This window comes from Felis catus, chromosome B1 (assembly GCF_018350175.1).
Source record: "Felis catus isolate Fca126 chromosome B1, F.catus_Fca126_mat1.0, whole genome shotgun sequence".
NCBI classification, from domain to species: domain Eukaryota; kingdom Metazoa; phylum Chordata; class Mammalia; order Carnivora; family Felidae; genus Felis; species Felis catus.
Genome location: NC_058371.1, coordinates 52449000 through 52470541, shown reverse-complemented (window position 1 = coordinate 52470541; position 21542 = coordinate 52449000). Strand labels below are relative to the sequence as shown.

The 21542-nt window shown below is 46.2% G+C and overlaps 2 protein-coding genes and 1 long non-coding RNA gene across 5 annotated transcripts in view; 2 read left to right on the top strand and 1 right to left on the bottom strand.

Annotated features, from left to right (window-relative positions):
* Positions 1 to 16606, bottom strand: part of BLK (BLK proto-oncogene, Src family tyrosine kinase) — an 80500-nt gene extending 63894 nt beyond the window's left edge. Inside the window, exon 1 of the mRNA XM_003984842.5 lies at positions 15934 to 16606. The gene's annotated coding sequence lies outside the window, so the exon portion shown is untranslated. The remainder of the gene's footprint in view (positions 1 to 15933) is intronic.
* Positions 5613 to 10901, top strand: LOC123384868. Its single transcript, XR_006596569.1, has 3 exons — positions 5613 to 6332; positions 6628 to 8033; positions 10198 to 10901. It is a non-coding gene; the product is annotated as an uncharacterized LOC123384868 (long non-coding RNA).
* A 144-nt stretch (positions 16607 to 16750) lies between the features above and the next one.
* FAM167A (family with sequence similarity 167 member A) overlaps positions 16751 to 21542 on the top strand; it is a 73879-nt gene continuing 69087 nt past the window's right edge. For 2 of the 3 annotated variants that reach the window (XM_023252654.2, XM_023252653.2), the window contains exon 1: positions 16760 to 16868. The gene's annotated coding sequence lies outside the window, so the exon portion shown is untranslated. Of the gene's footprint in view, positions 16869 to 21542 lie in introns of all 3 variants that reach the window. The other variant, XM_045055661.1, reaches the window with a different exon arrangement.

The window sequence follows — 21542 nt, the reverse complement described above, 5'->3', positions numbered from 1 at the left end:
TCAATCCCAGACTCCCAAAAGGAGCAGTAGTTGGGGTAGGAGGTGGGGAGAGAGAGAGAGATCAGTTGTCTTTTAAAGCATTTTTGGCATCGGGGTGCCTGGGTGGCTCAGTTGGTTGAGCACCCAACTCTTGATTTCAGCTCAGGTCATGATCTCAAAATCGTGGGATCGAGCCCTGTGTCAGGCTCTGCGCTGAGGGTGAAGGTTGCTTGGGATTCTCTCTCTTTCTCTCTCTGCCCCTTTCCCTTCCCCCATTCTCTCTCTCTCTCAACTAAATAAATAAAACATTTTTGGGGTCGCAGCCTTCTTTGAGAATCTGGTGAAAGTACAGATTTTCCCCAGAAAATACACTTTCGTACATACATATATTTTGTGCCCAATTTCAGCATCCTTCCCCCTAAAAACTCCCACAGCACTTCACAGACCTCTGATTAAGAACCTTGGGACAGATGAGGCCAAAGCCTTGGGTTTTCTTTCTTCATGAGTCATTTCATTTCATAGAGAGAAAAGTCTGTTCTCTGGCCAAAGACCACATTGGTCACCCTGGCCAGCAAATATGGTTGCTGACGACAAGGAATTGATGGCAGAGGATGAACTCAGGCCACTATCACCATGACGTAAAATGCAATCCCAAATCCACCCGACTCCACCCTCAAAATGAGCATTTGGGCTCCCTGTGTAATTGTCTGTCCGTCCTTGGAGGGATTAGGAAAGAATAGCCTTCAGCTGTGTCATGGGGTTCAGCATGGCTTTGCAAACTACATGTTATTTTGTTTTTAATCAAAGCCCTCTATGATGTTAAAAAAAAAAAAAAAGCAAGCCAATGTCCAGTTGAAATGGTGAAATTAGAGTTAACACAGTGAAATGAAATTATGCAGCCATAGAAATGATCATTGTGAAGACATACAGCCACGGAAAAGATGCGTTTCCAAAGAATCCAAGAATCCAAACTGCCACGTCCCTTGTGATTCCGGCCGTTAAAAACTGTATCATGTGAACCAAGACGAGTGGCTCTTGGGTAAAAATGTGAGGTTAGTAGAATAATTGATGGTTTGTAGCTGCTTTCAATTTTCTTTTTTGGTGTTACATAAAGTTTACAGTTGTGAGGTAAGGAGATAAATGATAAATCTGTACAAAATCAGTCTGTTCTTCCAAATGGCTGTGGCACTGTCCCGCCTCCAAGCACCCGGCTCTTTCTGTGGCTTCCCTTCTCAGCTGGCTGAGAAGGCAGGCAGGGTGGGCAGACCCCGTCAGAGCTCCGCCAGACCCCCCTACACACAAAACCAAGCGAGGGACTGAAAGAGCAGTGAGAGCACATTCATTGTTCCCGCCTTCCATCACCCACCCTGGCGGACCCTCCATGCGTTAGGTCCTTGGCATCTGAGTCCAGCCAATGGGGAGACTGCTTCATCCAAGCAGCCTGAGGACATCCGTGTCCAAATCCATGTGAGCCTCTCTGGTGTTCAGACTCATGCCATGCACAAGTGGACTGACCCACAGAGTCAGAGGTAAATGACTTGTCTGATGTTTGCTGATGCTGTAAACAGGCATGGGAGTCCCCAAGGGGTCCCAGTGGGCGCTGGGAGGTTGGCTGCTCTCAAACAGACACGAAGAGAAAATTACAGAAAAGCTTCCTGCAGTGCAGCTTGCTGGAGGGGCAGTAGCTTCAGGCGTCAGGAGGCCACTTGACCTTCTTAAAGGTCGTGGTCAGCATACTAGTCATTAGCACAGAGCCTCCCACGTAAAAGCGGTCTGCGCTCTGGCTCACTTCCCCTGGGCTGAGCCCCAAACTGCCTCCCTCTCCTCTGGGCACTTACCGCTGGGGAATGTGAACAGTAGGGGGCGGTAGTCCCCGCCCCAGAGGTGCACGCAGGGGTATTGGGCCCTGCGAAACCCCTCCTCCTGCAGCTCCTCTATCATAGTTCTTCTGGCCCCTGGATAAATGAGTGGCTTCCTCATCTGATGTCCTCAAAGCGTGTGGCAGGACCTCGGCAACAGCCCGGTCACAGACGGATGGGGGTGGGGAGGATGGCTATTCACGTCTGACTTAGCGACTCTCATTTCTGTGTCCTCGGGGCCTAGCATGCATCTGGCTTAGCGCGTGTCACAATAAGTAACAATGGACAACTGACAGTTCCAGGGCAGGGAGACAATGGGGCAGGAGGAATTTCAGGAGATGACTGATCCCTAAGGGTAGCCAGATGTGGGGAGAAACAGAGAAATGAAAGGTGATGTCACGGAGGCTGGAGCTCCTGGGTAGACAGGAGCGATGCTCAGCCAGCAAGGGAAAAGGCAAGTTGACAGGTGCTGACCTAGCCCACAGGACAAGAGAGGCATTCTCTGGACAGCAAGCTTGTGCTGGATGCCCCCTCGGGCAGAGGTTTCCCAGATGCCAAGTGAGCGTGACGCTGCGCTCCTCCATGCTTGGCGGTCCATTTCTGCTCAGTTGCTGTGTGTGGCTGGGCCAGCTGCAATTTCACAGCAAGGTTTGGCCTCTGCCTCGATACCGGCGATAAGCTTCTCTTGCCCTTACTGTTGGCCTGGGTCAGTGCTCTGCACACAGTGGGCGGTTGATAGACCGAATAACTGAAAGCGAAGAGCACCGGTTTTGGAGTCACGCAGACCTGAGTCTGCATCTGGGCTCTGGCCTTCTGGCCCCAGGGCCCTCGGTGGGTTCCTGATGACAACACGGGACTGTTGCAGGAATTAAAGGAGTTCATTGCACAAAGCACCTGGCACATTTCTTGGCGCTCAAGTACTGGCAGCTATTCCACATTTGATCGATATGCATTATGCGCCCAGTAGACCCAGCAAAGGGTTGACTGGATGGAATGCCCAGAGCCCACTTAGCCTACCCCCTCGTTGGCAGGGTCGGAACCTGAAGACCAGAGAGAGGAAGTCCCCCAGCCAAGATGGCAAGACCAGTGCCCAGCTGTAGAAACGCAGCCTCAGGGACAGAACCAGCTTGGCACAGGCTGGCATTCTTGGGCATCCTCATCTCAGCTCTCCCAATTTCTTCCCCCACTGGTTTCAGGCTCCTCCTCCAGTCCTAACTTGAGGTCACTATCCTGTCTTACTAAAGTCATTTGTACCCCTAATGCCTGGTTGATCTTTGGCACCCATTCTGCTTTACCTCCACACGAACCCTCGGATCTCCCCCTCCCCAAACTCTCAAGTCTGCCCACTGGAATCCTCTGGCCCCTTCTAGATTCCGAGTACTATCTGGCTTCCTGAGCTGGATCGTTTATCTCCACTGGGATCACTAGGCTCCTGTCTCTTTAAAGTTCCTTTAGAGTATTGTTTCCCTTCCTCTGATGGCTCCCAGAAGCTGAGGTCGGTGGTATCTTCCCTTCCAATCAGGGCAATCTGTCCTCCTCAGAGGCAGCGACAGGCCCCCACCTCAGCAGGAGCCATCAGTGCCCACCTGCATCTCGATATCCTCCTGGTGGTCCAGGCTGGACTCACTGGATCGAGGATCACTCCTGGGGATGGGATGGTCTACTACAGGTAGGAAGCTAGGGTGCTCTGCTTTCTTTCCAAGTTCTCGTGTCCATTCCTCCCACAGCTGGAGCTGGTTGCCAAACCATCCATTCTCCCTCGTCTTCCTCAGTCCCCTTCCCCTATTCGTCCTGATCCATGGGCACTCTCACAGTTCCCTAAGTTTGTAGACACAGTTTGGAAACAAGATTTACATTTGTACTCTATGTTGGAAAAAAAAAAATCAAAGCAACAAGTCCAGTGTTGCTTACCCAGGGTTTCTGTCAGCAGAACGTTTTTGTGAGATGTGAATGGATTTTTTTCTTCTTCTATTCATTTATTATTTTCCTCCTCGCCCACGTTTAAGCCACTGCCACAGGGAAACAGAAAGGAGAAACAAAAAACTCTCCTGGCTCAGATTGAGAGAAATGTGGTGAGTTGGTCTGGGCAATACGGGAACCCAGGTGGTCTCACCCAGAGTCCCTTGGTCCAAAGTTGGAGGGGAGCAGCGTGATGACTGCTGGACCCATGATGTGGCACAGAAGTCCTGGAGGAGGGCTTGACCCAGGTCAGAGGCTGGAACTAGACATCCTAGAAGTGGCCTGTGTGGATTGATGATGAAGACCAGTTGTGTTGCACTGCCCCAAAGTCCTAAGACCCATTAGCAACCCCCCCCTCCCAGAACTGGGGCCCAGCCCTGGAGAAAGGGAGAGAGCACTGAGCTCACTGGGGCTATTTTCCACTACCAGCAGAAATCAAGATGTTCAGACTAGATATTCTATTTTTACTCACCAAGTGTGGACTCAAGTCTACACTCACCCCACATGAATTTACTCTGTCATGACTTCACTGAGCCCTCCAGATGTTCTTCCAGAGGCCAGGACCACCTTCGTAACAGACTCACTCAACCTACTCTTCCACTTTCTCTGAAGTCGGTGTCCTTATCAACAATTCCAAAGATTCCCCCTTAGCCTCATTGTTCTCACAATCAGCACGTTCTTCTTCTTCTTCTTTTTAAATGAATGACAAATGAGCGAAATACATATTTCTGAGTGTTGACCTTAGGAAGGTAAAAGGGAATAAAGCAAAGGGACAAATTCAGCCATGCATCGTCTACCCCTTAGATTTGCAAAGGGGTCACGGGAGAGTTTCAGGGTGGTTTGAAGGCTGTGTTAGAGACACCCTATGGTGTGACCAGACAGAGTGAGGAGCTAAGAGGTCCAGCCTGAAGGTCAGGCTGATCACTGATTATCTGTGTGACCTCAGAAAAGGAACTCTGCTCTCCGGGTGTGCCACTGGGAACTGGCGATACAGTGGGGTTGTGCAAACAGGGAATGAGGGTGTGTCCTTGTGTGTGCATGTGCCTGGCATGAGGCCCTTGCTACCCTAGCCCCCTGCTGCGCTCATTAGAAGAAGCCATCAGCCATGCCTGCTGGTGCCTGGGCCAGGGTGGCACAGTTATAGGAAGACTTGTGGAGGCTGAGACCTTGGGATTGGAACTTCAAGGATGCACAGGAGCTTTCCTCACGGAGATGGGCATGTCAAGTGGAGAAGAGGGCTCAGCACAAGCTCTGAGGTGTGATGGGCAACAGGGAGTCACTGGGGACAGGACTGCTGGGCCCAACGTGCCTAAAGAACAACACCAGGAGAGAAGCTGGAACAGGAGACTAAGACATCTGGTCCCAGGAGGCCTGGGTTTTGTTCTCAGGCACTGAGGAGTCAACAGAGATGTTCCTCTGGGGGTGCCAGGGCCACATTTGAGCTTCAGAGAGACCTTGCCAGCTACAGAGAGGATGGACTGCAGTGCAAATCACTGCGGAGAAGACAGGAGCTCTATGGATGTGGCAGCCATCTAGTCTAGAGGCAGGAAGGGCCTGAGTTAAAGCAGTGGAGATCCAGGGATAAATTTGAGAAAGGAGGAGACAGATATTATCACAGATGTTATCACAGCATTGCCCTCAGTCAGGGAAACCAGTGAGTGTTCTAGCCCACCCTCTGACCTTTGCTAAGGCTCCCACTTTCCTCGCACTTTAGGTTTCTTCCGCAGGGAACAGAGCCTCCTCCAGAAGATGCTGGGGTAAATGTTGGGATGGGGGGGGGGTGCAGGGGGGACTCAGTCACCCTTAGCAGGGCAGTGGAAGATGAGGCAAATATCCTGAGGATTTCAGACCCTGCCTCTTCAGTGTGGAGTCGGGTGAAGGAAGGCCAGCCCCAGAGAAAGAAGGAGATGGGGCCCCTGCTGTGACCCCCATCCCAGCATCCCCATGGAGCTGCTGGCCGCCAACACACCATTCTGGGCTCTGAGCTGAGGGGAGGAGGAGGAGAATGCTCCCTCCCTTCTCAAGACCCACTCAGACTAGAAGACAGGCACTTCTTGCCATTTGACAGCAGAGAACTTTGATGAGAACAACAAGCGAGAAGAACTTTAGGGAGGAAGGTGCTTTAGCAAAGGATTGCTACAAAATGGATGAAGCTTGGAAACCTCTTTATGGGGCAGACTTTATTCCTTACTCTGTCACAATGGCCTTGGCAACAGTGGGTTTGGGCATGTTTTGCTGTTGTTGGTAGGTATGTGTGTCACCTCTGTGTGTGGGCCTCCGTGTATCTGTGCATGTGCTTGTGTGTGCATGTGCCTGTGTGGCTGTGTGTGTTCGTGCGTGTGTGAGATGGAGAGAGAGCATATCCTACATCAATAACCTCTTCCCCTGGAGAGATTTTCTTTTTTCTTTTTCTAGTTATAACATCTTTAAAACAGGGCCCAAAATGGACAACTTCCCCTAAACACCACATGCCAGAGAGCTCCAGGACATCCCAGGCTGGAAGTAGAAGCACTCCCTTCTCGGACTGAATCTCAGGTGGGGCAGGTGGGAGGTGGGGGACACCCTCAGTCACTCGGGCAATCTCCAACAGCAAACCACCACACTGGAGACATTTTTGAGCACGTGCTCAGTGGAGGCTGGCTGGCAGCCATTCCCACGTGCAAGAAACTAAAGGCATGGAACCATGAAGATTCACAGAAGTCCATTTAAGATTCATTGATCTTAAATATCAAACTTATGACAACATGCTATAGGGACAGAGTCAGCTCCCCAGAGCCCACAGTTCTTCCCCATTCTTTTTCATGCCTTTTCTTCATTCAATTTCCAACAGGCTTTCCAGTTCGACAGGAAAGGAAGGACCAAACATGGAGATGTCAACTTTCTTACATACAGGCTGTCTCTCCATGGCGGTTTGGGCAGCACACAAATAAATAGGAGGGGGGAGTTGGCAGGAAGGTGGAGCACACGTCATCAGAGAGTGGCTTTATGTGCAGGCAGCAATTAGAGGAACCTGATTTGAAAACAGAAGGCTCCAGACCCACTGGGATGAATGTCGCAGAGTCATTTTGCAGGAATCCAATGAACGTTGCATTGCAAGCCATGTGCACCCTAATCAAGGGGCCTCATGGAGAAAGATTTTAAACCCTTTTTCCTATGCCACAAAGGAGTATGACCTTTCCGTGAGGAAACTACTGTGCAAGCAAATGAGATCTCTCTCAAGGCCAGAGTCCCAGCTCTGAGGAAGACATCAGTCACAGGGCCTGTCCTTCGTCTCTGAGCCAGAAGCCTCTCTGGGGGTGTCACTTTCACTTCCCATTTGCTCGTTCTCAGAGGCCGCTTGTCTGAGTGACAACATGGAGCAAAGGAGCCTCGGAAGACTTATTTGACCAGGAGGAGAGTTTGGGGGCTGGCTCCTTTCTCTGACAGCCCAAGAGGCTAGCAGCTTCAGCTGAAGTAAGGTCCCAGCAGAAACATGGGTACAAGTGACACCCCACCCTTACCTCCTCCACACCTGTGACAGAGCCACCAGGTCTGGTTGTTAAGGCCGATATGAGCAGGTATCTCCTTGCCAATCTCAGCCTCAGACAGTTGCCAACAACAAGCACGCTGTACCTCACAGAGCCCTGTTTCCACTTGAGGAAACGTCTCTGCTTTCTACGTCTCACTGACGCTGGTGGCAAAGGCCTCCCAGGAGTGATTCTTGGAGCAGGAAGAGAATCCCGTGTTGACTCAAGAGCATATGGGAAAGCCACGTTCCCCCCAGCAATTAACCAGAAGTCAATTCTTTCTGTACCAGCAAGTCCCAAACCCTCCTGGATGGATGAAATTTGATGAAAGCCAGAAATGCTCTTTGTAGAGGGTTGCCTGTGTCCACAAAAGTTTACATGCAAGTTAAAGAAGCTTATAAGCTCCATGAAACGCCTCAAGGGGCTATGGTCTCCCAAAGTTAGGTCACCAGCACCAGCAACTGGTGCAGGGGCATGACCATTGTGGGAAGAAAGTCTCTATCCAGGGCCATACACTTCCCCCTCTTTCCCTGCCACCAAGCAGACAGCAGGACCCTCTGGGTACCTGGGCCTCTTTTGCAAGGCTCAGGACTCAGGAAAGTCCAGGTGGCAAGCTATTCTCCACTGGTCCCTGCTTCGCAAAGCCAGATGCAGACAGGACGCTGATCTGTGGTTTGAAACTGAGGTATCCTGCTTCTCATCAGCAATGTGCTGGGGCCAACTCGTGCAGGTTTGTAAGAGCCAGTTGTTAAATTCGGGGGAACTTTACGAGCCATTTGTTAAGCACCTCATTATTCAACACCAAACCATATAAATTGAAAATGGTCTAAAATCAAAATTAAATTATATAAAATACAATTAAATGAGTTATATTAAAAACGAAGATAGTAAACACCCAAATGTCATCATTTCCCAGTTATTTCACTACATTTCACTATTATCACTGAGGTCATTTACAGCAGTTGTGTGTGCAGTGGAAATGCTGTATAATGGTGGGCTGTTGCACATCTCTTCCCGGCCCCATGTCCAGCCAGGTCACGTTGGCAGCTTGAAATTGGCAATCTAGGAGTGTTTACACCACAGGAATAGAAAGGGCTTCTGGGGTTGATTTGCTTTTTTGTTGATTTTTCAGACCTAATACCGTGATGGAGAAAATGTTAAAATAATGTAGGTAACCCTTTAAAATGTGCCCTATTTATATCTGTTAATAGCACAAAGGACTTGAGAAAAGTGTTTTGAGTAATTAAAAACTATTAGCCAATGTAACAAAGAAGCCAGTGACATCACTGCCTCATGAGTGCAATTCCAACATGTCTTTGTCACATTGGTCTACTTAACATAAATGAAAATACCAATGGATGTTCATGCCAACACTATATTTGTGCATCAGTTGCAGCCCATGGATATGAGAATTTGGCAAAAGTCAACAAAAACATTCTGTGCAGAATCGATCGCTCTATGGTATTTATAATGAATATTTTCTTTTTTTTTTAATTTTTTTTTAATGTTTTTATTTATTTTTGGGACAGAGAGAGACAGAGCATGAACAGGGTAGGCACAGAGAGAGAGGGAGACACAGAATCGGAAACAGACTCCAGGCTCCAAGCCATCAGCCCAGAGCCTGACGCGGGGCTTGAACTCACGGACCGCGAGATCATGACCTGGCTGAAGTCGGACGCTTAACCGACTGCGCCACCCAGGCGCCCCATGAATATTTTCTTAAAATTGTTTTCATGTTTATTTATTTTTGAGAGAGAGAGAGAAAGAGACAGAGTACAAGCAGGGAAGGGGCAGAGGGAGAGGGAGACACAGAATTCGAAACAGGCTCCAGGCTCTGAGCTGTCAGCACAGAGCCCGACATGAAGCTTGAACTCACAAACCGGGAGATCATGATCTGAGCCGAAGTCAGAAGCTTAACTGACTGACTTAACCCAGGGCCCCAAGAACGTTACATATTTTATTTGTAAATTATGTGTTACATATTCTTTATACCAGTACAATGTTTAATGAACTTATGTGTGTATATTTGTTTCCCGGAAAGCTGGTTGTTGAATATTTACCAGTGTCTGACTGCTCTCAGTCTAGGAGATACCTATCTTAACCTAATCTCCCCCTGCTGTACTGGCAGATGGCAGGGATGTCCATCAGACAGACACCACAAGGGGGAAATGATTCCTTTCCACGTCAACACATGGGAAAAAGGGATTTGAGCCTTTGCCATAAAGCTACCCAAATAGAACCATGAAATGGGTTATTGTTTTTGATCCCATCTTCAAATGAAATAGGTTTTGTTTGTTTGTTTGTTTGTTTACTTTGAGAAAGAGAGAGTGAGAACAAGGGAGGGGCAGAGACAGAGAGAGAGAGAGAGAGAGAGAGAGAGAATCCCAAACAGGCTCTGCACCACCATCACAGAGCTTGTTGCAGGGCTCAAACTCATAGACCGTGAGATCATGACCTGAGCCAAAATCAAGAGTGAGACGTCGCTCAACCGACTGAGCCACCCAGGCACCCCTCAAATGAAATAGTTTTTTTAAAAAATAAACATCTTTTTAAAAATCTGATTCTACTATAGAAATGGTAGGAATTAATGGACTCTTCCCATGGAATAACTACATCTAATCTTTGTAGCAGTACCAAGAGGAATATCTGTAAGAATAGGCAGTGAGACAAGCTGCTCGTGTATGTCTAACAGACCCACAGCTGAATATCTCACCATAGGTGGCACCCTTGTAGAAACAAAACAAGACAAACAAAAAACACAAAGAATTGGTCTACGTTTTGTACACAGAAAGGAAACTAATTCTTATCGAGCACCCATACCATGCATCAAGCGCTTTCAAAAATGCTGTTCTGTTTTTGTTTGTTGACTTATTCATTTTCTGGTGCTTCCAAAGAGATTTGAAGCCACTTATAAAACTACGTATGAAAGGATAGCAGAGGAAAACAAATGAAGAAATCAAGACCAAAGGACAAATTCGGGCAGGAAAACAAATCTGAGTGTCAAGCTTGTACACAGGAATACAGACCATGAGATGCGCTGCCCAATTGCTAGTTGTTGGATGCAAATTAGGCTCTCAGTGTCCTGGAGTCCAAAGCACAGAGTGGGAAATCATCGGTTTGAAGAGTCAGTGTCTTTGAGACATCCTTTGCTCCAGAGAAGCGTGGATTTTCCAGGTTTGGAGCCTGAGAGTAATCATCCTGCAGCCGTTCATAGGGTGATCCTGAGTGTCATGGTGGACAGCAGTCTCAGTGGCATCCCAGCAATGATGACACAGTGAGGTCCCTACCTTGTGTCTTATAGCAGCCTTCAGCTGGAGCCTAGGATGGCATAGCCTCACCAGGAAAGGGTGCCAAGCCTGATTCTGGAATGCAATTCCCTGAACACTCCAAGCATTGAGATCCAGACACACAGCTCTCAGACTGACTAGCTTCATAGTAGGGGGAGAGGGGTGAGGAACACCCCAAATATCTAGATTTATGTTTCTCAATCATATTGACCTCATGGCCTCTTTGAGAAACATAACAAAGCCATGGTCTCCCTTTGGCAGATTTCAAGATAAATATCATGCATAAAAATAAATGTTAAAAGTTACGATGTGAACTGTGCTTTTTCTTTTTTTTTAAAATTTTTTTAAAAACATTTATTTGTTTTTGAGAGACAGAGAGAGGCAGAGCATGAGCAGGGGAGGGGGAGAGAGAGAGACACACACACAGAATCTGAAGGAGGCTCCAGGCTCTGAGCTGTTTGTTAGCACAGAGCCCGACGTGGGGCCCGAACTCATGAACCGCAAGACCATGACCTGAGCCGAAGCCGGACACTCAACCGACTGAGCCACCCAGGCGCCCCTGAAAATGAGCTTTTTCAAATTACAAGGACTCCTCTGGTGGTTCTCACACAGAGAACTGAATAGAATCTAGGTGGAAACTCTTCAGTTTCAACTCACCTAAGAGGGCATTGAGAGTTTATTCTTATAACCCTATGATGGGCTGCTACCAACAAGTAAAGAGCTAAGACTCCAGGGCAAAAGTAACCTACCTGAGTTATGCCAGTAGAGAGTGAGGTCAAACTATTATTTCAGAAAGACATTCAGTGACTTGTCCAAGGTCACAGCAGGGCTAAACATTGAACCAAGCCTTCTGGCTCACAGGCTGGCCATCCACTCTCTATGCAAGAGAACCTCTCAGCCATACCTGCTTTGTCATACTCCTATGCCCAAGTTCTTTCTAATTCTGGGATCCACAACACATTGAGAGATAAAATTAAATTATCATTACTAAATAATTGACTTGGTGATTCCAAATATTTTGGGTTGGCAGATGCTTTCAGGACTGTGATAGAAGCCAGGAGCACTCTGTGGAGAAGAGTGAAGAGTGTGAATGTCCACAAAAACTTGCAGACAACTTCACAGCGCTCATAGACCCCATGGAACTCATCAAGTTTCCATGATCTTGGAGGTCAGAATTCCTGACCCATTAAGCACAAATCATCTCATATTTTTGTAGGCACTACACAAATATGCACAAACATTTCCTGCACTTGAGCAGCCCTGAGGGTGAGGGCCTCCTTAAATTCTGCCTCCCAGGTGCATTGCTTGCCTCACCCTTGTCCTAGCCCAGCAGCCCAGGTATCAAGGTATACAAAGAAGCCAGAAGAAAGTGGTGATGACAAGGCACCCAAAGGAGCCTCCTTCTACCACATGGCTTGGGAAACATCAGCCCTTTGGTGTACACAGTGGCCTGTTGTGAGTGAAGGTCATGCAGGGTCAGCGGGGACCATGGCATAGCCTCTTCTATGCCTCCGTCTCTGGCTCCAACCATCTGGTTCAATTTAATTCTCATATCTGTGCTTGAAGCTGGGTGCACCCTTACAGAGAACTGGGCCATTTGCTCACACCCCCCAGCTGGAAGTGGCAGAGCCAGGTCCTGGTGCAGAACTGGCTGGCCCCAAGGCCCAGCATCTTCCTCTGGCCAGCACCGCCTTGCAGACACCTGCTGACAGGCATCTTCTTCTTCAGGGGCCCCTATTAAAACCCCGGCATGACCATGGCACTGGAGTTCATTGGGCTAAGGGCGATCATTAAATCTTACACGTTTTTCCTTTGAGCTTTCTTCCTCATAGTTTAATCTTCACTTGCATTCAAAAACTTGTCCTTGTTTCTTTCACTCAAGGACCATTTTGCAGGGTACCTGCCCTGAGCCAGACATTGTCCTGAGTGCTAGGACCCAAAGAGGGATGAAAGGGGGACAGCTCCCTGTCCTGGAGGAGCTCAGATCCAGAACTCTTACAAACAAGTAGCCCTAAGCATGTTGTTGGAGGTTCACGGGGACAAGGAATGGATTTGGACACTGGTGACAGAAGAGAAAGAGTGGGATCGGTCAAGAGAATTAGAACAGGTGGGCCTTGCCCAGATGAGAAAGTGGGGAGGAGGTCCCAGGCCAAGAGAGCAGCAGGAGCAGGTGCCACCCGCCCCGTCCCCCCACCCCGGGCCCCCATGCATTTCAGAGAAGCGAGTGACCGGCCCAGTCAAAGTGCATATAGGTTAGCAGTGGGGGCAGCAGGAGATATGACAGGAAAGGTACTTTGGGCCCAGTGGTAATCACTGTTCTTGGTTTCGATCTTCATCTGAGTGTTGTGATTTTTATCTAGGTGCTGTCTTCCTACAGCTTCACGATTCTTTCTTCTTTCTCACCTGCTTTCTCTAATCTGGCTGGGACATCACCCCAGAACGAGGGCACACCTGCTCTACTGGGCCTGGTGGAGGGGGGCATGTGTGGGGGTGGGGTGGGATAAAGGTTTCTCAGTCTCCCCTGCTACCTCCCCACACACCTGAACTTTCCAAACAAGGATGCTGGCCCCTGATGGCTCTGTCCAGCTGCTGCAGATTCTAGGGCAACACGGTGAGCTCCCAAGGCCATGGCGTCACTCCATCAGGAGCTGGTTCTACATTCCTCAGGCCACAGCTTAGTTCAGGGAATTATTTTCCAGCACAGCTCATGGCTGCTTGGCTGGCCACAGATTCTGTGGGGATGGTTGGGACCAGAGGATGGCAGATCCCATCCTGGTATTCCACACAGGGTTGGGGCTCTCACCTGCCTCCATTCTGGCCTTCTCCTTCCTCACTGAGGAGAGGTCAGGTTTGGGTCTCTGGGCATGCACTTGGAGGCCTGAGAGCCTGACCCAGCACAGTGAGCTCTGCTGGGCAAACAGAGGATGGGGTACTTCACCCTGAAGCCCCTGACATAGAGTGAGGGCTCAACACATGTGTGCTGAATGAAAGAATAAGTGAGTGATAAGGAATGCCACAAAGAGAAATATAGAAATTTCTAGGACTAAGGTTGGGAGAGACAATGGTAAAAAAAACAAAAAAAAAAAAACAAAAAAAAAACAAAAAAAAAAAACAAACAAAAGGCCTGCTATGTTCCAGAAACTTCAAAGAGAGGGTAGGGACTACTGGACCATGCTTGGTTTCCCCAAGCATGTTCACATTTTGACCATGTCTGCTTTAGGGCAGGAGCATAATTTTTTTTAGCTTTTTATTTTGGAATAATTTTAGGTTTATAGCAAAGTTACAAAGATAGTGTAGAGACTTCCCATATACCCTGCACTCAGCTTCCCCTAATGTTATCATCTTACTTAACCATGGTATACTTGGCAGAACTAAGAAATTCACATTGGCACAATGGTATTAATTAAACTCCAGGCTTTATTTAAATTTCACCTATTTTCATTAAGGACTTTTCACAAAGACATTTGGTGACTTGTCCAAGGTCACACCGCCAGGAAGCATCCAATCCCATCCCAGATGTTAATTCCAGATTTAGTTGTCAGGTCTCCTTACTCTCCTCTGATGTGTGACAGTTTCCCCATCTTTCCTCATTTTCCATGACCTTGACAATTGGTGAAGGTTAAATGTTCTGCAGATTGTCCCTCCCTTTGGATTTGTCTCATGATGAGACCGGGGTTAAAGGTTTGGGGGAAGAACAGCGCAGAGGGGAAGTACTTTTCTCCTTTCACCGCAGCCAAAGTTACACAATATAACACGACATCCCTCGAAACGTTAACCTTGACCACCTGCTTAAGGTGGCGTCTGCTGATGTTCTCCACTACAGAGTTACTGTTTTTCCCTTTCCATACTTCATTCTAAGTCCCTTCCGCACTCAAGGTGAGCAGAGTCAAGCTCCATCTAGAGAGGAGAGGCATCTACACATATCATGTGGAATTTTTCTCTATAACAATGGAAGCACAATGGCAATAATTCTTTTTTTAATGTTTATTTATTTATTTTTAAGAGAGAGAGAGAGAGAGAGAGAGTCCCAAGCATACTCAGTGCTGACAGCACAGAGCCCTACACAGGGCTCAAACTCACAAACCATGAGATTGTGACCTAAGCCAAAATCAAGAGTTGGACACTTAATGGACTGAGCCACCCAGGTGCCCCGATGATAAAAATTATTTAGTTTCTTGGTAATGTGGATAGTTGAAAGCAGTGGTCAATTATGAAATGACTAGAACAGTTGTCAAAACCTAAGAATTGGGGGTGTGGGTTAAATGGGTGATGGGCATTAAGGAGGGCACTTTTCGGGATGAGCACCGGGTGTCACGTGTAAGAGATGAATCACTGGGTTCTACTCCTAAAACCAAGACTACACTGTATGTTAACTAACTTGAATACAAAAAAGCAAAAACAGACCCCCAAAAACCCAACAACTTAGAATTTTAAAAATCCTCTCAAAATATGTTATCAACTGTTCTTTCCTTCTCAGAAATGGCTCTCTTAGCCAAAAAAGTCATCATTAAACCTATTTCATCACCCAACCCCTGATGTCTGAGAAATGGATAAACTTATTTAAAAACAACATTTAGAAAGGGCAAACAACCAATCATTTACGTTGAGCCAAACTGACACTCCCCTTCCATCACTGCTAATCTCTATCATGTCTGCCTCTTAGGTACAATTACCCTGGTTTATAGAGAGGCCGAGTAACTTGCTTGGAGCCCCACAGCTGGTATGTGTGTGCCCACCCATATTCCCACCCCTCAGTCTTCTACCTTTCCTGTGGCACATTCACTGACTTTTCCAGCTTAGAAAACCCAAGAAGCAGAATCTACCTGGATGGATAAGCTTTTATTAAAAAAAAAAAAAAAAAAAGAAGAAGAGAAAAAGAAAAAGAAAATGAGGAGCTCCTGGGTGGCTCAGTCGGTTAAACATCTGACTTCAGCCCAGGTCATGATCTCACAGTTCATAAGTTCAAGCTCAGCGTTGGGCTCTGAGCAGATAGTACATAGCCTGGAGCCTGCTTCGCATTCTGTCTCTCTCTCTCTCTCTCTGCCCCTTCCATACTTGTGTGCTCTCTCTCTCAAAAATAAATAAACAGAAAAATATGGGGAAGAAAAGAAAGAAAGATAAAGAAACACATAAACACACACAACTAAAAAACTCTCCAAAGTAGAAACCAACAAATGATCGGACAATCTATTCATAGCTATGGCTCAGATCATGTTAATGTCTTCTCTCTCTGTAACATCCAAAGTGATGTTCCTGACCACTCTCCCAACCACAGGCCTCAGAACACTGTTTACACAGTTTAAAAGAATAAGACGGTCAAAAAGGTAGAAGATGCAGTCTTACCTTGACAAATGCTCAGTAGCTTTTCACCATGGCTTTTTAAATCCCGGCACCCTTGTGATGCAACAGCTTTCTAGCTATAACCAGCAACTCTTGATGCAATCCCAAAGAAAAAACCCATGCCTGTTGTCTCAATCAGTTCACGTAGCTTGTGGCTTCCTGCTGGCAGCGAGCACCAGGCAGAGGTGGCCGGCTCCTGGGTTTGTGGTCAGAGCTTCACCAGCTTCCCCCAGGGAGCCCCGCCCCTCTCGCTGAGCTCTTTGAAGGCTTCTGTGGGTTCACTAGGTCCAGTGGGCACTGCTGACCCAGAAAAACCTGTGAGGAAGGACCGCAAGCAGCTGGTCTTTCTCAGGCCCTGGGCTCCACTGGTCCCGATGACTCTCTGCCACTAAAGTTTTCTCATGGGGTTTTGGTTTAGTGACATGGGTGGTGCCTTCCTACACCAAACTGGGCAGAGTTAGTAAACCTCCAAGCTAACTCTACAGGGTATTTAGCTCTGCCTAGCAGTATTTATCCGCAAGACAAGAAAGAGCTTGGTCTCTGATGCCTTGTGCCATCTGTATGAGCCTGGTCAGCTGTTCTCTAGCCTTGTTCGTTTCGTTTTGTCTTCCAAATAGTGTCAATGATACCCAGCCCAGAGATACTATGGGCACAAATGATAGAATGGGTGGGAGTGACGGGCACAGAATGGGCTCTCAATAAATGTGAATTCTCATTTCTAAAACAAGTGGCCCTCTAGCCAGTCATTGGTTCTGATTGCAGAATCTTTTCAGTAGTGCCACTTCACTTGACTCGGAACACTCAGGGGAGCAGAGAATGATGGGCCTAACAATCTGGAATGGTGAGGTGGTGCCTGTCCTGTACTATACCAGCTAAGGGACCAACAGGACCAAGTTGCTGAGACAACCTCAGGAGGCTTGCGGGTCCAGCCAGACATGGTAAGCCACTGGTCACCTGCTTTGTGATCCAGGGACAGAAGGGAGCCCATGGGCAAGCTCCTTTCCTGCCTTTATGTCTGGGAACCTTGGCAAGGATGGAATTCAGATAGGCTTGCTTTACTCCTGGCCTGGGACCACAGTCCAGATCTCAGTTTCCTCATGGATTTTAAGACTAAGACAATAAGTTGCTGTGAGTTTTCAGTAAGAAAGAGCTTTTTGACAGATATTCATAGCAACAGCAGCAGCAACACAGAGTTTTTGGGTTCTAAGCCTCCTTGGAAACAATCTTCTTAATTTCTCCAAAAATTTTTTGTGACAGTAAGTGGATTAATGCATAAAACATCATATCTGTTACAGTATTTAGCAATAGTAAACTCCAAATAACCAGTAGCTGATGTGAATACACCTAATCTAAGTTCCAAATCTAATCCTTATCACCGCTTTGTCTTCTATTCTTGGTAGTGAAGAGCCCCAAACAGTGTCCAGAACCACTTGTGCTCAGTGCATCATAGCTCTTGTTAATTTATTACTTATTCATCTCCTGACACCTGAGAGTTGGATCTAAGCGTTAAATGCAAGTTGAAAGGATCCCAAACTCCTTAAGCATATGATTTAAAAAATTGCTGACTTGAGATGAGATTATTTAGTCTTTTTATTTCAATTCAATTAACGCAACAAATTTTGTGAATGTTTGCTCTGTGATAAGCACACGCCAGAGGCTAGGGGTAGAGATATAAATAAACATGACCTTCCTCTGAGGGAGTCAGCCTAGGGAACCTGGGAAGGGTGTCTGGTAGACAGACATTATAATGGGGTATGATAAGTGTGGCTATAGAAGCCCAACAGGGCAGAATAGTAGAACAGAGGCAGGAGCTATAGGAGCATCAGGGATTATTGGGGGGAGTTACCAAGGAGATGGTTTTGAACATGATTTGTGACTAAGAATCCTTCAAACTCTCAGAGGCAGATACTTAGGTTGAGTCTTCTACTGAGCAAGGACTCAGTGATGCCAAGTTATGTCCAATTATGTATAATTAAAGAAATGACTAAATAAGTGATTTGGGGACAAAATTTTAAATTGAGAGCATAGTGGGGAATAGAAGATGCATCTTCCTAAGGAAAAAAAAATCTATGTTCCTCTGACTCTGGGTCATCCATTCAAGATTGGAGTGCAAGGGGATGTGAATGTTTGCAGGGAAGGGAGGATAAGCTGATGTTTTTGTGGTCTGGAAAAAAATTGTCACCTTTCTATCCACCTCCAAGAGACAGGGGTTCAAAAAAAACAAAAATGGATTCTAGCAGCCACTCAGAAAAGAACGAGGAAATGACCTTGCTCTTGGGTTTCACATGTCTGAGCAGAAGTGAAAATTAATTTCAGCCATTTTCACCCTCACAGAGTCATAGAATCCACCAGAAAGGCAGAGGGGAGGCAGGGGCAGGACCCAGGGGAGAAGATAGGAAGCAGTGAAACGTGTCAGGTGAGACTAAGAGTGTCCTTATTAGACATGTTTGTTAGAGAACCTCAGAGAGGGCTTTTATGGCTGCACTGAGACTAGACTCTGAAACCCCCATTTAGTGTTCAGCCTCACTGCCTCCCCCATTTATTTTTGCACTTTTGAGATGACTCATGCAAAATTTCCTCTCCTTCCATGGATCTATACCAGTCTCCTGACACCAGTACATTTCTGATCAAAATCAAAAGCTGTGTGCAATAAAATATTTGAGTAGAAGAAACATTAAAATAATCCAGTCCACGATTCACTGCAGGAATAGTGGTGGGAGAAGCTGGGCGATCTCCCTTTGAAGAAAACAAGTATAAAACTAGACACAGTTGTTGAAACCAACCATCTCAGAGCACTGGAAAATGAGCAGAGGCAGATAACAAATTAAGAAGGTTTAACCTTGGGGTGTCTGGGTAGCTCAGTTGGTTAAGCGTCTGACTCTTGATTGCCGTTCAGGTCATGGTCTCACAGTTCATGACATTGATCGACACGTAGGGCTCCGCATTGACAGTGTGGAGCCTGCTTCGGATTCTGTCTTCTCTGTCCCTTCCCTGTGCACATGTGTGCTCTCTCTTTCTCTCTCAAAATAAATAAACATTAAAAAAAGAGAAGAAACTTGAAAAGAAACTTGAAGAACTTGAAGAAAAGAAACTCAAGAAACTTGAAAAACTGCTACTACATTAGAATGACCGTGAGTCTGTGGTCTTCTTGCTTATGTGTTCTACTGCTTTTCTAGTGGGAATGAATGGTGGGCTTGGTTTGAGGGCTGTTAGTGATACCAGTGGCTTTACCAGCTAGTGGTGACAGATGCGGTCTGTGATGGGGAGATGAAAATTGGTAGTTTTATGGGTTAAAGGTCATGGAATCAGTTCTAGACAGGAAATGAAAATCTGCAGCTTTACTTGCTTGAGTTTGTATCCTCTGTTCAGAGTGGGCAGAAAATCACCCAGAAATGTAAGGGGGAGGTTCTGGAAGTGAGAGAGCCATGAAAGGGCTGAGCTAATAAACACCCCATACATATTTGACTGACTGCTATAATATGCATGAGTTGGGGAGAACTGAGAGAGTGAAGCAAAAAGTGAAAGTCAAGGGAAACCTAAGGACTTTCTGTAGATTTGAATTTTTTCCTCCAACCACACACAGCTGGGGCAGCAGAAGGTGGAAGGTTTACATATTCAAGGTGTCTGAGAATAACTTCTGTCCAAATAATTGCCTGACCATTAAACAATGCAGAAGCAGGGGTTACCCTTAGAAAGCTAGACTAAAAAACAAAATAAAACACTAAAAATAAAAATGTACAGTGGTGCCAGTGGCTGCACACCATGGAGGGAAAAAAACTTCACAATTTAGGGGTAGTTAACTTAGTAAAACAACAACAAAAAAAAATCAACAGCTTTCAGGAAAATAAAATAGAATTCAGAGTCACTACAATTTTCCAATTTTCCAACTAAAAATTACCATACATGCAAAGAAATAGGAAATTGTGACCAGAAAAAAAAAAATCAGTCTGATTCCAAATGGGCTCAGATGTTGGATTTAGCAGACAGACTTCAGAGCAAATATTATATTTATGTTCAGGGAATTAAAGAGCAATATTCTTGGGGTGCCTGGGTGGCTCAGTTGATTAGAATCAGACTCTTGATTTCACCTTAGGTCATGATCTTACAATCATGAGCTTGAGTCCCATGTCAGGTTCCATCCATGTCATGGAGCCTCGTTAAGATTCTTTCTTCCTCTGCCCCTCTCCCCTGCTTGAACTTTCTCCCTCTCTCTCCCTCTCTCTAAAGAAATAAAACTAAAATAAATAAATAAATAAATAAATAAATAAATAAATAAATTTCAAAAGGACAATGTGCTCAAAAAGTGAAAATAATTTGGGGCGCCTGGGTGGCGCAGTCGGTTAAGCGTCCAACTTCAGCCAGGTCACGATCTCGCGGTCCGTGAGTTCGAGCCCCGCGTCAGGCTCTGGGCTGATGGCTCAGAGCCTGGAGCCTGTTTCTGATTCTGTGTCTCCCTCTCTCTCTGCCCCTCCCCCGTTCATGCTCTGTCTCTCTCTGTCCCAAAAATAAATAAACGTTGAAAAAAAAATTATAAAAAAAAAAAAAGTGAAAATAATTTATGTTAAAGAGCCAAGGAAAAGGGATTCACAACAGAGAAACGGAAATTATAAAAACAGAATCAAATGGGTTTTCTAGAGCTGAAAATTACAAAAACTAATTGAAAATTCACTAGATAGGTTCACTAGCAGATCTGAGATAGCAGAAGAAGCTGTGAATTTGATGACAGAGCAATACAACTTATCCAATCCAAATAACAATCGCAAAAAGAAAGACAAAAAAAGAAAAATTGAAACAAATGAACAGAGCTTTAGAGATCTGCCAGACAATGTAAAGGGTTCAAATATAAATTTAATAGAAGCTCCAAAGGAGAGGAAAAAGAAAAAGACCCAGAAAAATTATTTGAAGAAAACATAGCTGAAAATACCTCAGTGTTAATAAATAACATTAACTTAAAGAGTTAATGCTATCATCTGAATGCTTGTGTCTCTCCAAAATTCATATGTTGAAACCTAATGCCCAGTGCGGTGGTATTCAAAGATGGGTCATTTGGGAAATAATCAGGTCATGAAAGTGGAGCCTCATGTAAGTTGGATAGAATCAAATTCCCTCAGTAGTATTTACCTGGAAAAGAATGAAAATTAATGCCATTATACCCCAGGAGAGCCCCTTCCTCCCTTCCACCATGTGAGGTTACAGAGAAAACATAACCACTTATGAAGTAGGCCCTCACTAGACACCAAATCTACTGGCACCTTGATCTTGGACCTCCTAGCCTGTAGAACAGTGGGAAATAAGTTTATGTTGCTTATAAGCCACCTAGTCTATGGTATTTTGTTATAACAGCCCAAACAGACAAGGACAAGCAAGAAACTGAGTGAACTAGGGGCGCCTGGGTGGCTCAGTCAGTTAAGCATCTGACTTTGGCTCAGGTCATGACCTGCACTGGGCTCTGTGCTGATAGCTCAGAGCCTGGAGTCTGCTTTAGATTCTGTGTTTCCCTCTCTCTGCCCCTCCTCCACTCGTGCTCTCTTTCTCTCTCAAAAATAAACATTAAAAAAAAAAAAAGAAAGGAAAGAAACTGAGTGAACCTAATATAACATAAACACAAAGAG